The 14,395-nt window shown below is 27.2% G+C and overlaps 1 protein-coding gene across 3 annotated transcripts in view; it reads right to left on the reverse strand.

Moving 5' to 3' along the window:
• LOC111634790 (plasmolipin-like) overlaps window positions 1-14,165 on the reverse strand; it is a 31,597-nt gene extending 17,432 nt beyond the window's left edge. The window contains exon 1 of one of the 3 annotated variants that reach the window (XM_023379623.1): window positions 14,056-14,165. The gene's annotated coding sequence lies outside the window, so the exon portion shown is untranslated. Of the gene's footprint in view, window positions 1-1,512; window positions 2,049-14,055 lie in introns of those variants that run through there. The other 2 variants (XM_023379626.1, XM_023379624.1) reach the window with 2 other exon arrangements.
• Window positions 14,166-14,395: the final 230 nt, after the last annotated feature.

Below are 14,395 nucleotides of genomic sequence, written 5' to 3' on the forward strand. Positions count from 1 at the left end.
TTTATTTCCCCCAAACATATTTATGTAGCTAAAATTAGTTTTAACTAATGTTAAAAGTTAAAACTAGTTTTATCTAAAGTCAAAACATGTACAGCAGTAAATTAACTAGACAAAACCGGTTTTGTCTAGTTAAAACTAGAATTTACTGCTAGTCAAAAATGAATTTGAGTTAAAACTAGTTTCAACTAGACAAAATGGGTTTTAACAAAGACATTCAGTATAAACTAGTTTCAACTAGACAAAATGGGTTTTAACAAAGACATTCAGTATAAACTAGTTTCAACTAGTTAAAACACATTATAACTAAAAACGGGTTTTGACTGTAACATATATATATCATAATCATCAGACAGAATCATTGTACAAAACAACCTCTCACATAATATATAAATTTTCTTTTTAAAACAATGTTTAGATTGTGCTTTATTTATTATTCAGAAATGACAAATCAAGATGCATTAATTTTTTGATTAATCAATAATGAAATTACATATATATATAGTGTGTTCCAGGATAATTTGATCAAATGTCTTCCTCTTTCAAAAGCTATAAATTATTTGATAATGTCATTTGAAGGCTACAGATTTAAAATACTGTATAATGAGAAAACAAAGTTTTTTTTTGCAAAAGTTTATATAATATAATTACTAACTTTTAACTCTGATTAATGAAATTAATTTTTCTCCAGTTACAGATTTAATCATCATCATTAATTACTAATAAAAAAATAAATACAACACTAAATAGATAGAACTGATCAAAAATTGCATTATAAAGTTACAACTCTAAATATGTAGCATGCTTATCCTTCCTAGATATTTACTATAAAGTCAATTTAAATTATATGTAGAAAGTTGATTAACAGGCTAAATGAATCCATGTAAATTAATGTTACATTAACATAGAGTATAGATTATCGATGCAAACAAATAAACAGTTTTGATTTGTTGATAAGTGCTATTAGTTTGTGATTTAACTTTCTAAACAGATACAGTACTTCATTCTGTACTGTACAATAAGTATATATATATACAAGTAGAGTTAATGAATTATAATTTTGACCATAACAGTTTATTTTGACAGTTTTGGAACTTTTCCTGTTTTGCATTAAATAGATGATCAATAAAGTTACCAAAAAGAATAAGTTGGATCTGAATCAATTAAGTGTAAATAAATTAAAACAGAAAAAAGAATTTTGTTAAATTTAAATATAACAATAACATGCTTATTGGAGTTCAATGTAATATTAATAGCAAGTTTTTCTCAAATACTTTTGGACAATCAAATTCATCTTTGGAAAAGATTCTCCTCATGATGGGCTTAGTTGCCAAAAATACTTGAGAAAAACTTGTAATTAAAACAAACTCCAATAAAGTAGATTATTATAATTGTTATATTTTTAAAAGAATATCTAAGACTCCTGGGTCTGAACCCCTCATAAAAATTTGCTTAAGTTTTGGAATTGGATAGAAAGAAAATATTTAAAAGGAAAAATATTTTCACTACACTTACACTATGATGGAAACTGCTAAACAATGCAAGTCCTAAGATCAACCCCATCCAGTTAGTATCAGAATTCAGCACTGAATTAAATGTTGACGTTGACATTTTCCTATGACTTGAGTTGGTGTTGAATTTCACTTGGAAACAGGACAAGGAACCGAGACCAATCAGGGCCCTTAGTCTCGAGTTTTTTGTGTTAGAATTCCCAACATGTTAAAGGTGTCGCATGGTACCATCTCACACTCTGACATCAAATTGGTAGTCTTGAGTTATAACTCACATGCTTTATCATCTCACCATGTGAGTTCCTACTCACTTTGAGTTGAGCATGTGAGATCTCTACACGAAAGTGAAAATGGCTGACAGATATGCTATTCTAATCACAATCAAAGCATTAGAAAGAACTGAAAGATGATGTTTAAGATGGCAAAGAATTTTTTGACCACAAATAGATGTCTTCTCTTTTGCATTTCTTTTCATGTCAAGCCAGCACTAATAAAAAATTTTAATTCATAATTGATAAAATTATACACCAAATTTTTCCAAAAATAAAAAGAAGTATCTAATTCATTGAAAAAGAGAATTAAAATAATAGTAAATTATATGTATAAATTATTAAGAGCATAGACACTATATTAAGATTATTTGTTAATCAGGAGTGTTAAGTTCATTGAGCAATTTAAGAAATAGATCAAGGAAGAAAACTACATGAAGAAAGGATTAAATTAAAATACTTACTTTTTTCCATTTGACAATGGATTTTTTAGCTCCAACACATGCATTTAATTTTTCAACTAATTCTCTCCACAAATTGAATTATCTTTTTCTTGTAAATTCGTCGTCGAATTTTCTACTATTCATTTTCTTATTATTTTCTATATATGTTACTAATATTTCCTTTTGTTCTTAGCTTTCTTTTTAAATAAAATGTGGTAAATTTTAAATAAAACATTGGAGGTTTCCATTCTGCTTCTGTGTACTAAATTGCTATAAGACAAAACTAACTGTAACACGAGTAAACAAACTCACGTTGATTTGTTTACAACTTGTTACAGTTAAGTTGATTGGTCGAATCATTATAGTCACAAACCCAGATGCATTGTAAATAATCCCATCATGCTTAATGACATACATAACCAAGTGAATATGACATGATGGGTCTAACTTGAGACTACCAATTATGTGAGTCATAGTAACACAAGTGAGTTCAATAATGTCAATTCGATACAACACGAAAACTCTAGACTAAGGGCCAGGATGGATGAACAAGGACTGAATAAATAAAATCCCACATCTCAAGGACATGAGGTTTGTTTTCAATGTTCCTATTAATCAGATTTCTTTCACTACAAAATGTCTGCACAGTTCCTCTCACAAAGTTTCTTGTGTTCTTTTGCATAGATCCATTCTTGATTCTTCTTGTTCATTGTTTGGTATACAGGCACACTTTTCCCAATGGTTTCCTAGAACTCTTATGGGTGGTCCAGTCAGCATGTCAAACACATTTTATCTTGAAGGATTTCTGGTCAGATTTGTCAATGGTCAAATACACTCTGACTGCTCCATGATTTCTTTGATCAATTGAGCATTGTTAAATGTAAAAGAATCCCTGCTACCTCACTTCAGACCAAGTCGATATAGTACTTCTCTTTCGTCCAGCATGAAGTTTTCAGGGCATCGATCAATGTACGATCTATCACAAAGAACTCTCCGAAATCCAAAGAGACTGGGATTACGAACTAAACTTCCTCTGAGAAAAAAGGTATTTCTTCCTCTTGGAAAGAAGACTAACCAAGGAGTATTGTAAGCCATCAGTCTTTTCTCAATAAACAATTTATGTAATCAGGTTGGTACTGTCTCATGACCCAAAAAGCCCACATACAAAGAATATTTTCATTTGATGATCTGACCCACCAATCTCTTGACTGTTGAAGTCAAACAGTTTTAGTAATCCTTGCACTAGTACTAGTTTGTGATCCCCCAATTGCATATTCCTCACAAATATTTGGAGTTGTTTTGCATTGATTGTAAAATTTAAAATTTGCAAATAGAAATTATTAAAACTAAAGGTTTTCATTTTTTGTTTTTGCTTATTTTTATTACCAAAGCCAAACAATTGATGTAATGAATTGGGCTATTTTGGCAATTGTTTGGCTTTGATTAATAACATTGGACTTTAAGATGTTTATTTTTATTACCATATTTTAAATCCAGTATTCTCATCAAACAAAATAAGAAATACATGCATGCATACATACATACACACACATTACTACATGTTCAATGTAATGAACTCTCAAAAAACTGAATTAAATCATTCATTATATTGGATAGTTACAGTAAGAATTCACTGAATATACATAAGTAGAGGCTGTTTCCCTTGAGCAAGAGAAATTTCCACAGGCAGAACATGAACAGGGTCAGATTTCCAGACTTGCTGAGAAAACTGTGATGGTAAAAGACATTTGGTCAGCTATTCTTCTGGATCAAAAGCTAGTCTGCTATTCACCCAGCTAGTCCTAGTCAACATTGAGAAGAATGCTGTCTGTATCATCCTTTTCTTGTATATGGTTTTATATCATGTATTGCAGAATAAAGATTACAACATGTATGTGTAGTATCTATATGGATGAAGTAAAACACCAATTATCCAAGTTAACATGAACTAATACTACCTTCGATAACTGGAAATGCAGATAAAATGGACAGCCACAGAATTTCAGATTAAAAATTGTGAAAATAAGGATTTATATGATATTTATGAAAATATGATTTATATGAACCTTTCAGCTTATTTTTGATTAAGCTCATACTTTAGTGAATTTAATTATATAGACCTATAAGAACAACAATTTTCATATAATTTATTATACAGCTAATAGATACAATAGTTTTAAGAAAAAAATGATTATTACTGTACTGTAGTTACATTTTAATACGAATGAGTTATTTCGCATTGAAGTTAAATGATAGAAAATAAAAGAAACAAATCATTTTGTAATACTAGTACATGCTATCATCTTAAACTTTCCTTCATAAATTTAAAAGTAATACAATATATTTATTATGCTTACAGATTTACCTCAGATAATACAAAACCTTGAATAATCAAGGTTCAACTGTACTGATATATGTGTATCATCTATTTTATATTTGAAATCTAACACAACAATCAGAAATCACTGTCAATGGTTAATGTGATGCATTATGTACTGATGAAAAATGTTTTTGGCTATACTACTCAATAGTCACATCAGTTCAAATGAAATTTACTGGTAACAAGCCTTTAATATAAACTACTTTTTAACATTTAAAATATCTTCAAGACAACATTATGATATAGAATTAAAACAAAAAGGTTATTGTATATGTAGAATAATCTGTAAATAAAGCTACAAAACTTTATCTATTTCATGCTATTTGTATTTGTTTTTCTAACTTGCTGTCATGTAACAAAACATGATAAAACTGATTAAACATTTTTCTCTCCATAAAAAAAAATCTTAAAATTTAATTTCAAACTCCTAGAATGTTTTACAATTTAAAAATTGTGATATATTAACTAACTATTTAATAACTTTATATTTAGGTTTTAATTTATTGTTGTTAATATGAATATGTTTCAAATTTGTAATTTTAAAATCATAGATAAGTTTCTAATATTATGACACATCAAATATTTTCTACAAGTTTCAAATGCAATTAAGAACTAACTATCAGCCTCAGTAAAAAAATCATCATGACGACTATTTACTGTATATGATAACTTTCATATATGTAAAATTTCATTATAAATTCTTGTTTCTAAATATTCTACAGCAAATTATGTAGCAAGATCTAAATTTCCATAATTATACCCATAATAAAAAGATAAAGAAAGAAGGTTCATATAAAATATTATAAGATAAATTACAATCATATTTAAAAATTGCTAATTTTTATTCTTAATGCATACTCTTACAAGCAATAGTGGGGATTGAAATAATTTAACAACTGGTTTGCTGCACTAGTGATTGTTTTAAATACAAAAAACAATATTTATTAACAAGTTTATGGGCATTACAGTATTTTTTTCACCTAATGCACCATGTATATTGAAAAATATACAAAATAATAATAATAGTAGTACAGTAGAACCTCGAAAACTCGGCCTAATGTGGACCGAAAGGTGGCCGAGTTTGTGAAAATGCCGGGTTATCGGGAATGGGGTTAAAAAAAATAAGTACGAGTGTTTCCTCAGAAAATACTGTACTGTACTTGTATGTATTGTTTACTTGAGAATATAACAGAGAATAAACTGCCCAAATACCCTTAAACAAAGGAAAAGTACGTCCTTTATGAAGGCATAGAGCCTTTACTACATGAAAATGAAAATTAATGAATACACTGTGTATAGTAATTTACCTGATAAGACAGACCTCAGAAAAATACTTTATGAGAGCTTTTATACTTTTATAAAGCTGTCTATAATGAAAATTAATTAACTAAGGATTTTTTGCCCTGCCAGGGTGTGGCCGAGTTATTCGGAGTGCCGAGTTTTCGAGAGCCGAGTTTTCGAGGTTCTACTGTAGTAAAAAAATAAACTAAAAGACATAATATAACATCTTAAAATAAATACTGAAAATTGTTAGATCTCACTGCATCCACCAGCTCATGTATCCATTTGAGAACAAATGAGCATTATCCAATAATTAATTAAAAATATTTTCTAACTTTTAGCAATAGTGGGGATTGAAATAATTTAACAACTGGTTTGCTGCACTAGTGATTGTTTTAAATACAAAAAACAATATTTATTAACAAGTTTATGGGCATTACAGTATTTTTTTCACCTAATGCACCATGTATATTGAAAAATATACAAAATAATAATAATAGTAGTACAGTAGAACCTCGAAAACTCGGCCTAATGTGGACCGAAAGGTGGCCGAGTTTGTGAAAATGCCGGGTTATCGGGAATGGGGTTAAAAAAAATAAGTACGAGTGTTTCCTCAGAAAATACTGTACTGTACTTGTATGTATTGTTTACNCAATAATTAATTAAAAATATTTTCTAATATAATAAAAAGAGTGCATAAAACTTAAATATCACTGACAAAAAGAAACAATAAAACTATAATTTAAAATATTTCCATAATGCCTCTTGATTGGAGTCTTTCGTGGTTTGTTCTTATTTTACTCGAGGATCATTGGCTGTATGATTAAATCCTTACCCTCATACTAGGGACAATCCACTAATAGAAATCAATGCCTTAATATTGATATAAAAAAAACATCCTAGAAATGTATTTATTTCTTCAATTCCTGTATCCAGAAACACAGATGTTTATGCCTAGAGCTTATGGTTTTTGTTATACCCATGAAGTTGAGCATAAAACATTAGACACTTGACTGTGATAGGTATCACAGATCAATCATAGTCATGGCAGCAAGTCAGTGACAAGTTATCATGTGCACTTATTGCTCTATTGCATATCTCTTACTTATTCCACTTTAGTCTCATTGAGCTGTTAAAAAGTTGCAAATGAAGGCTTTTGCAGTAAATTGACAAAACAAGTATTATAAGTACAATTTTAATAACAGTGTGTCAAATTTAAAATATTTTAGGAAGTGTTCTGCAGAAACCGTGCTGAACCCACCACTGCTTAAAGTTTATACCGAATTCTCAATACTGATATTTATTTTTAATGTGATTGGGCTGCAATTTGAAAAAATTGTAGACTTTAAATACCCACTGTCATTTGTCAATTTGTCTTTCGATAATTTTGAGAACAGAGTTACATAGATGAAATCCGAGACCAGATATGGAAACCTTAGGGGCAGAAGGTCCCAATTAACTGTAGATAAACTTCCAATGCAAACTGAAGTCCTGTTATTTCAATTCAAAACTTTTCCTCTCAAAGCAGTTAATAAATGACAGGCAAGACTCCATTGTTAAAGGAAAAGTATGATGTACAGGGGCAAGACACTAGAGTATTAATTTGAGGTGGAGAGCTCCACCTCAAATTAATACTCTAGTGTCTTGCCCCTGTACATCATACTTTTTTAGCACAGATTTTAAATAATAAATTAAAACTATGATTAAAAGTTGCAGCCCAGCATTGTGACAATGTCATAATAAATAATTGCTCATTTTCTTTTCAATATTTTGTTTAAATTTCAAAACAGTTTTTTTCATAATTGAAATATAAAAGTTTTAAACAAATTATGCAATTTATATATATTTTTTAAAGTATAATCTTTCAATTTCATAATTTGCTGGAAATTTAAGTAGGTATACTTAAAAAAATCACAATAGAGATAGAAATATGTTTTAAAAATAATGTGTTAATGTATTCTGTATTATTTTCATACTACATTTTTTTCTGGGAAAAAACCATTATATATAAACTTTTAAAATTTGATTAAGAATGACTAAGTCATGATTAAAGAAATAAATATCTTAAAAGTTTGTTCAGAAAAATGAAACAATAAATCTGAGAAGAATTGAACTGTCTAGAAATAACAATAAAAAAACATGAATAAAAAATGATACAGAAGAGAATTCTCGAAGTTTAAACTGTTATATTTTTGTATGACCAAATATTGAAAATTTTAAATATAAAATGCTGTTCTAAATCCTATTATTCGTACAGTACATTTGTATAACTAAATTGCAAAGTTCAAATATATTTATATCTTAAATAAAATTTTCTATTTATAAGTTAATAAGTAAAGAAGAATACTGAAATCACTTTTACATTAGTTTTAATAAATAAATTTTCTTTACAATAGTTTTATGTTATTCTCTAGTCATATTACCCCAGCTTCTTCACTTTTATTCTCTAATAATACTATATCATTGACAATATTTATAATTTTCACTTGTATATGTATTTGCATTTTAATTAAGAAGACAACTTGTTAAATGTACAGTATTCCCGTTTATAATAATTAACATATGTTTAATGTAACTTATTAAACTACACATTTTTTAAAAAATAGTGGGTCTGCATTGTATTATTTTTACAATTAATTCATACAATTTTACATTTATTAATAAAATAGTGTTTTATTACAACAAAAAATATAGAAGTTTAAACTATTTTTGGATTTTGTGTTCCCCAGAAATTTGATCTATAAGCCTGAAAACATATTTTTGATCCAATAAAGCAATATTTTGTATTTATTTAGTATGAAAACTTCTTTTATATTGTAGTTATGCATTTTAACATTAAAAAGAAAGCATTCTGTAGGCTAGGTTTTTAGTTTTATAAAAATAAAACTATAGTATTAAATCTAAACATAAAATATTTCCAAACAAACTTAAATCAAGAAAATAATATTTATTTTAGTTATTGTCTATTTTGTGTAAAATTTTAATATTCACTCATTTTTCCTTGAAAGCATATATTTTATATAATTATTTAATATATAAGAATTTTTGATATATTTCTTTACTCAGACTTTCCTTATTGTATTTTGATATATCTTTTCCTTTCATGACTTAAACATACATTTATTTACTTATAAAAATATTTGTTATAACTATGCTAAAAGAATTTGAATATTTTTATATCTTTGAGAGAAGAATCAATGTAGCTTAAATATATTAAGAAGGAAATTAGAATTATTAATATCTATCTTTGTTATAATTTGAATAAATGATACTATATTTGATATCTTGTAAATATTTTTATCAAATGCTAACATTTCTTCTTAATATTAAAATAATTTTTAATTGGAGTTTTATTTATTCAATTTTTTAACTGAAAATATGTTTATAATATGAAATTTAATATTTTTGTATACATGTATATTTTATTGATGCTTGAATTATTTATTTATTATATATAGTGTAAACTAATTTTCCTGTATACTAGACCTACTTAAATAAGTCACATTAATTTGAAAATAAATCATAATTTTATGATTTTCAAATATTTTAGAATTTTAAAGTAAGTTATTCTAAAGTATAAGAACAATTTGATTTGTTTCTAAAATAATTCACAATATGGGTTATATATGTTTAGATAGAATTCCTGCAAAACTCAGCATACAGGTATGTCTCAGACTAATATATAAATGATTACACTTATGGTCCAATTGCATGCCAGCTAATGCCACTGGAGTACCTTAAAATTGCTCTCTCTAGTATCCTATAAAAAGGCTTGCAGACACTCATTATGTTCAGAATTTTAATTATCATCTCTTATTTGAGATCTTCAAACATGTCTAGCATGCCTGTATGATAAAGATATTACAAATAGCTGAGAATTTGAGAAAGGCATTATCACTAAACTGAGAGACGCAGGTTAGCTGTTTCATTGAATTGTAGTAGTGCCATGACATTAAAACATTAACCACAATGAATGGGCAGTGTATCATCTTTAGTGATAAATCTCAGTTGTTTAGAAATGGACAACCATCATGTTAGAGCATGGACACTGATGAGTGCTTCAATCTCATCTTTTCTGCTAGTGGCACTGTTCCCACTGCTGGCATGCTGAAAAGTCTGGAAAGTCATCTCATTTGACAGTTGGTCATCCCTAATAGTGGTACAAGACATTAATGGCATAGTGATATGTTCAGAAAATCCTGCACCTTCATATACTCCATGTCTCCTGCTTTGTATATGTTTTTTCCAACATAATACAATTAACATACCCTAATTTCTTCAGCATTTATTTTATTATTGCTAATGTTTTCAGACATTTAAACCTCCATCTTCATGCTTTTTTTGTCAACAAGTATAAATTAATATCATTAGAAATATGTTTTAAAAATAATGTGTTAATGTATTCTGTATTATTTTCATACTACATTTTTTTCTGGGAAAAAACCATTATATATAAACTTTTAAAATTTGATTAAGAATGACTAAGTCATGATTAAAGAAATAAATATCTTAAAAGTTTGTTCAGAAAAATGAAACAATAAATCTGAGAAGAATTGAACTGTCTAGAAATAACAATAAAAAAACATGAATAAAAAATGATACAGAAGAGAATTCTCGAAGTTTAAACTGTTATATTTTTGTATGACCAAATATTGAAAATTTTAAATATAAAATGCTGTTCTAAATCCTATTATTCGTACAGTACATTTGTATAACTAAATTGCAAAGTTCAAATATATTTATATCTTAAATAAAATTTTCTATTTATAAGTTAATAAGTAANATTATATGATAAGAAAACATTATGAAGTGTTTTTTTATCATATCAGATCATCTAATTTAATAAATTAAGAACATTTATGAGAATAATGAAATAAAAAAGGGCTTAAAAATTATTCATTTTTGTAAATTTTTAATTATAATAATATATATCACAATCGATAATTTCTACAATATAAATTTTTAGTGTCTAGTCTCCATGCTGTTTTTGTTATAAAGAACTGACATAATATTAATTATGCAATTAAAATATTATCTGTTAAAATATATCAGAATTGTTTTGCAAATTTTAAATCAATAATTATCCAATAAATTCTTCAATTTTATTTATTTATAATTTCTAATATGCATCAATATCATCACTATATCATTCATTTAGCATGATGGCTATATCTATTGAGATAATACTATATTATATGTTATCCTGTTTTACTGAAAATTTAAATATGAATAAAGTAATTCAATTATAATTATTGTGTTTACTTTAATTGAATTATAAGTGATGAATGTTTTCATAAAAAGCATTTTATTATTTATAATTCATATAAACATATTGCTGAAAAAGTTTTGAATGTTATTTTACTTTAATCATGATAGAAAAATTGTTTTTGTATATTCTTGGAAAGAAGACTTGTCATTGAAAAAGTTTCCTTCTATGCAAAAAAATACTGAAAAGAAATCTGAAACAACCAGGAGGATGGAAAAATTTGGATCAAGACTTATCAACTAGTATAGAATTCACAATTTAAAATGTTCAAAACATTTTTCTTGTCATATTTCAACCTGAACAACTTGCAACTCATCATATAAAGCAGACTACATAACAAATTACAAAAACAATAGAAATAATATGAAATTCTTTATTGTTAAAACATGACAAGAAAATACTGCATAAAAAGAATAATGATAACAATTCCAGGAACTATCATACTTTTCCTTCGTGTAATCAGAAAGCTAAAGTTTTTTTGTAATAAGCGAGTGATATACTAAGAATTACCAATTCAAAAATCGGTGCTAAAATATAATTTGAAATAAAAATTCTCTAGTGTAAAACATTTTAAATGATTAAAAGCCTAGAGAAACATTATATTAAATAGTTGACAAAAATAAGTTTAAAGACTTTTCAAGGAAAAATTAATATAATCAATGCCTTTTGGAATACAATGAATGTAATCTATTTTGATTTAGCATGACCATTGAAATTGTTATAAATTGGAACATCAAGAACATCAATTTCATTGTTGTTATTCTTTCAAGAAAAAATATAATTAATTATATTTTCTATAAATTACTATCAATTATGATAATTAAACTTAAAAGAATAAATAGAAAATAAGGATCAAATTTCATATTCAATTTTATCTAAAATTAAAAAAAGCCAGATAATTATTTTTTAAAATTTAATTATACTTAATGCTATATTGTTGTTTTTATAATGTTTTTCCATATAACAGCCTCCATTAAAATTCAAGCTTTTGTTTCATGTGTATGTGCCCACATACTACATACACACACAGTTTTTTCTAAAAAAAACATAAAGAAAATTAAATTCTAATACAGATACATGATGACTAAACATATAGTATTGCTTTTACTAAGCAACTGCTGGTACTACATATTGGCTACGGATGCTTTTTCATGCTATCTACCAGCACGTTCCAACTGATAAAATAGCCTTGTGTGTATATATATATTTATATTAATATATATATATATTTTTTTTAAATGTAGACAAGTAAAACATTGCAGCCTTTTTAACAGATTAAATTAGAAAAAATGTCAATAGATCCACTGCCCCTGTCCATGTTATTCAATGATTCCTTGACTTCTGTGGGATAGGATACTGTTTCACTTCTGTCTTCTGACTCCCTTGCTCTTACAACAGGTGTGACCAGGCAATATACTTTCTTTTTCCTGTTCTTCTATCCTGGCAATACAGAGAACGGCCTTATTCACTAAAATGGAGACTCCGTGCAGCGAAGAAGTACCGATTCAATGATTAGATAGTTAATGTGAATGAGGGTGGCAGCCTTTCGTCACTTCGCAGGAAATTAATTCCCTCGTGTAACATCAATGAGATTCGGTACTAGTGTATATATTAGTGATGCCATGAATAGTGATTTTGCCAAATACCGAACATTCAGCAAAATATGTGTACATTTCATGGGTGACAGGTTACGACCCATGAAATTGTGGTGGGTGCGGTAGCGACATCGCGGGCACATTTGTTTTATTTACGAGTAGATTGTGTCATGACATGCATTATTTGTTCTTTGTTACATCAAATTGTGTTACTAATAGTCCTTATTACTAAAAAATATCACTGTTTGTATCACTTTATATGAAAACTGTTTGCCTACATCGAACAGCAGACCTTTACAAGTGGTGGTCAGCAAACGCAGAACAGTGTCCAAGTCTGACAGAATTTGCTAAGATTTATCTATTGTCTCCCAGCAGTAGTGTATATAATGAGAGGCTATTTTCAGAAGCAGGTATAGTTTATGAGGAAAAACACAATTGTTTGCTATCAACAAATGCTGAAAAAATTGTTTTCATTCATCACAACTTACCACTGATAGATTTTAAGTATTAAATGTAGTAATTTGTGATTAAAATAAATACGTTTTTGAGTAATATGTGAGTTTTATTTCATGATTTGATATTCGGTATTCGGCCAAATAGTATTCAACATTCGGCCAAATACCAAATATTAAAAAAAGTAGCCGAATAGGCCGAATACCAAATAGTAGCCGAATATTCGTGACATCTCTAGTATATATATCTAGTATTCACAAGCAAAGAGACCAAATCCTAGTATCACATTTCTACTTTTTTACAGGTGATTAGTTATAGCACACAAGCTACATAATTATTGCTACTTTTAAGAAAGCAAAATGCTTTGTAATGAAATAATTATATATCAAACTAATTAAATTAACATTAAACAAACTCACACACACAATCCAAGAAGGAAAAGTTGGTTTATAGTTCACACATATATTCAAGTTGTCTCAAATATACAACTCTCAAAATATATTTATGATAACAGATAAGCTTCAAATTTAAATACGGAAATAATTATTTATATTAAAAGCATATATATCATCATACAATTACAAATAATGTATTTTGTAATCAGTATTATTCATTGTGTGTTTATGTAAAGGTTTTGTATATGTATGTGGACAAGATTATATATTCCTCATTTCTAATATTTAAATCTTTTCTGTCAAGTGATTAATGCAACACACTAACAGCAGCCACTCCCCCCTCAGAGCAGATGCTATCTTTAAAAAAACATTGAATAAATGCAAAATTTTAAATATATAGCTTAATAACGACATAAACCGTTAAAAATTTTATGTTTTATTGACTTAACAATAATATTTACTTACGTTTCTGCGATTACAAGCGCTTACAACCTGAAACCAAACGATACTACCTACAACAACAACAACAACACCAACGACATCGCCCCCATGCGGAAGGAAATTGTCTTACTAAACTTAAAAAAGAAAGAAAAAAAATCAATACTTATTTTGCAATTAAATAAAAATTTAACACTTTAACAGATAAAATTTGAATAAAATTTATATAAATTATTTATATATAATTGATAAAAATTATAATTGTTTTATTTACAACTAAAATGTTTTATGTATTGTTATCGGTTATAAGACGTAAATATGAAAACAACTATATTAAAATTATAAAATAATATTTTCACATAGAATC

This window comes from Centruroides sculpturatus, unplaced genomic scaffold (assembly GCF_000671375.1).
Source record: "Centruroides sculpturatus isolate CEXI.00-Female unplaced genomic scaffold, Cexi_2.0 scaffold790, whole genome shotgun sequence".
Taxonomy (NCBI): domain Eukaryota; kingdom Metazoa; phylum Arthropoda; class Arachnida; order Scorpiones; family Buthidae; genus Centruroides; species Centruroides sculpturatus.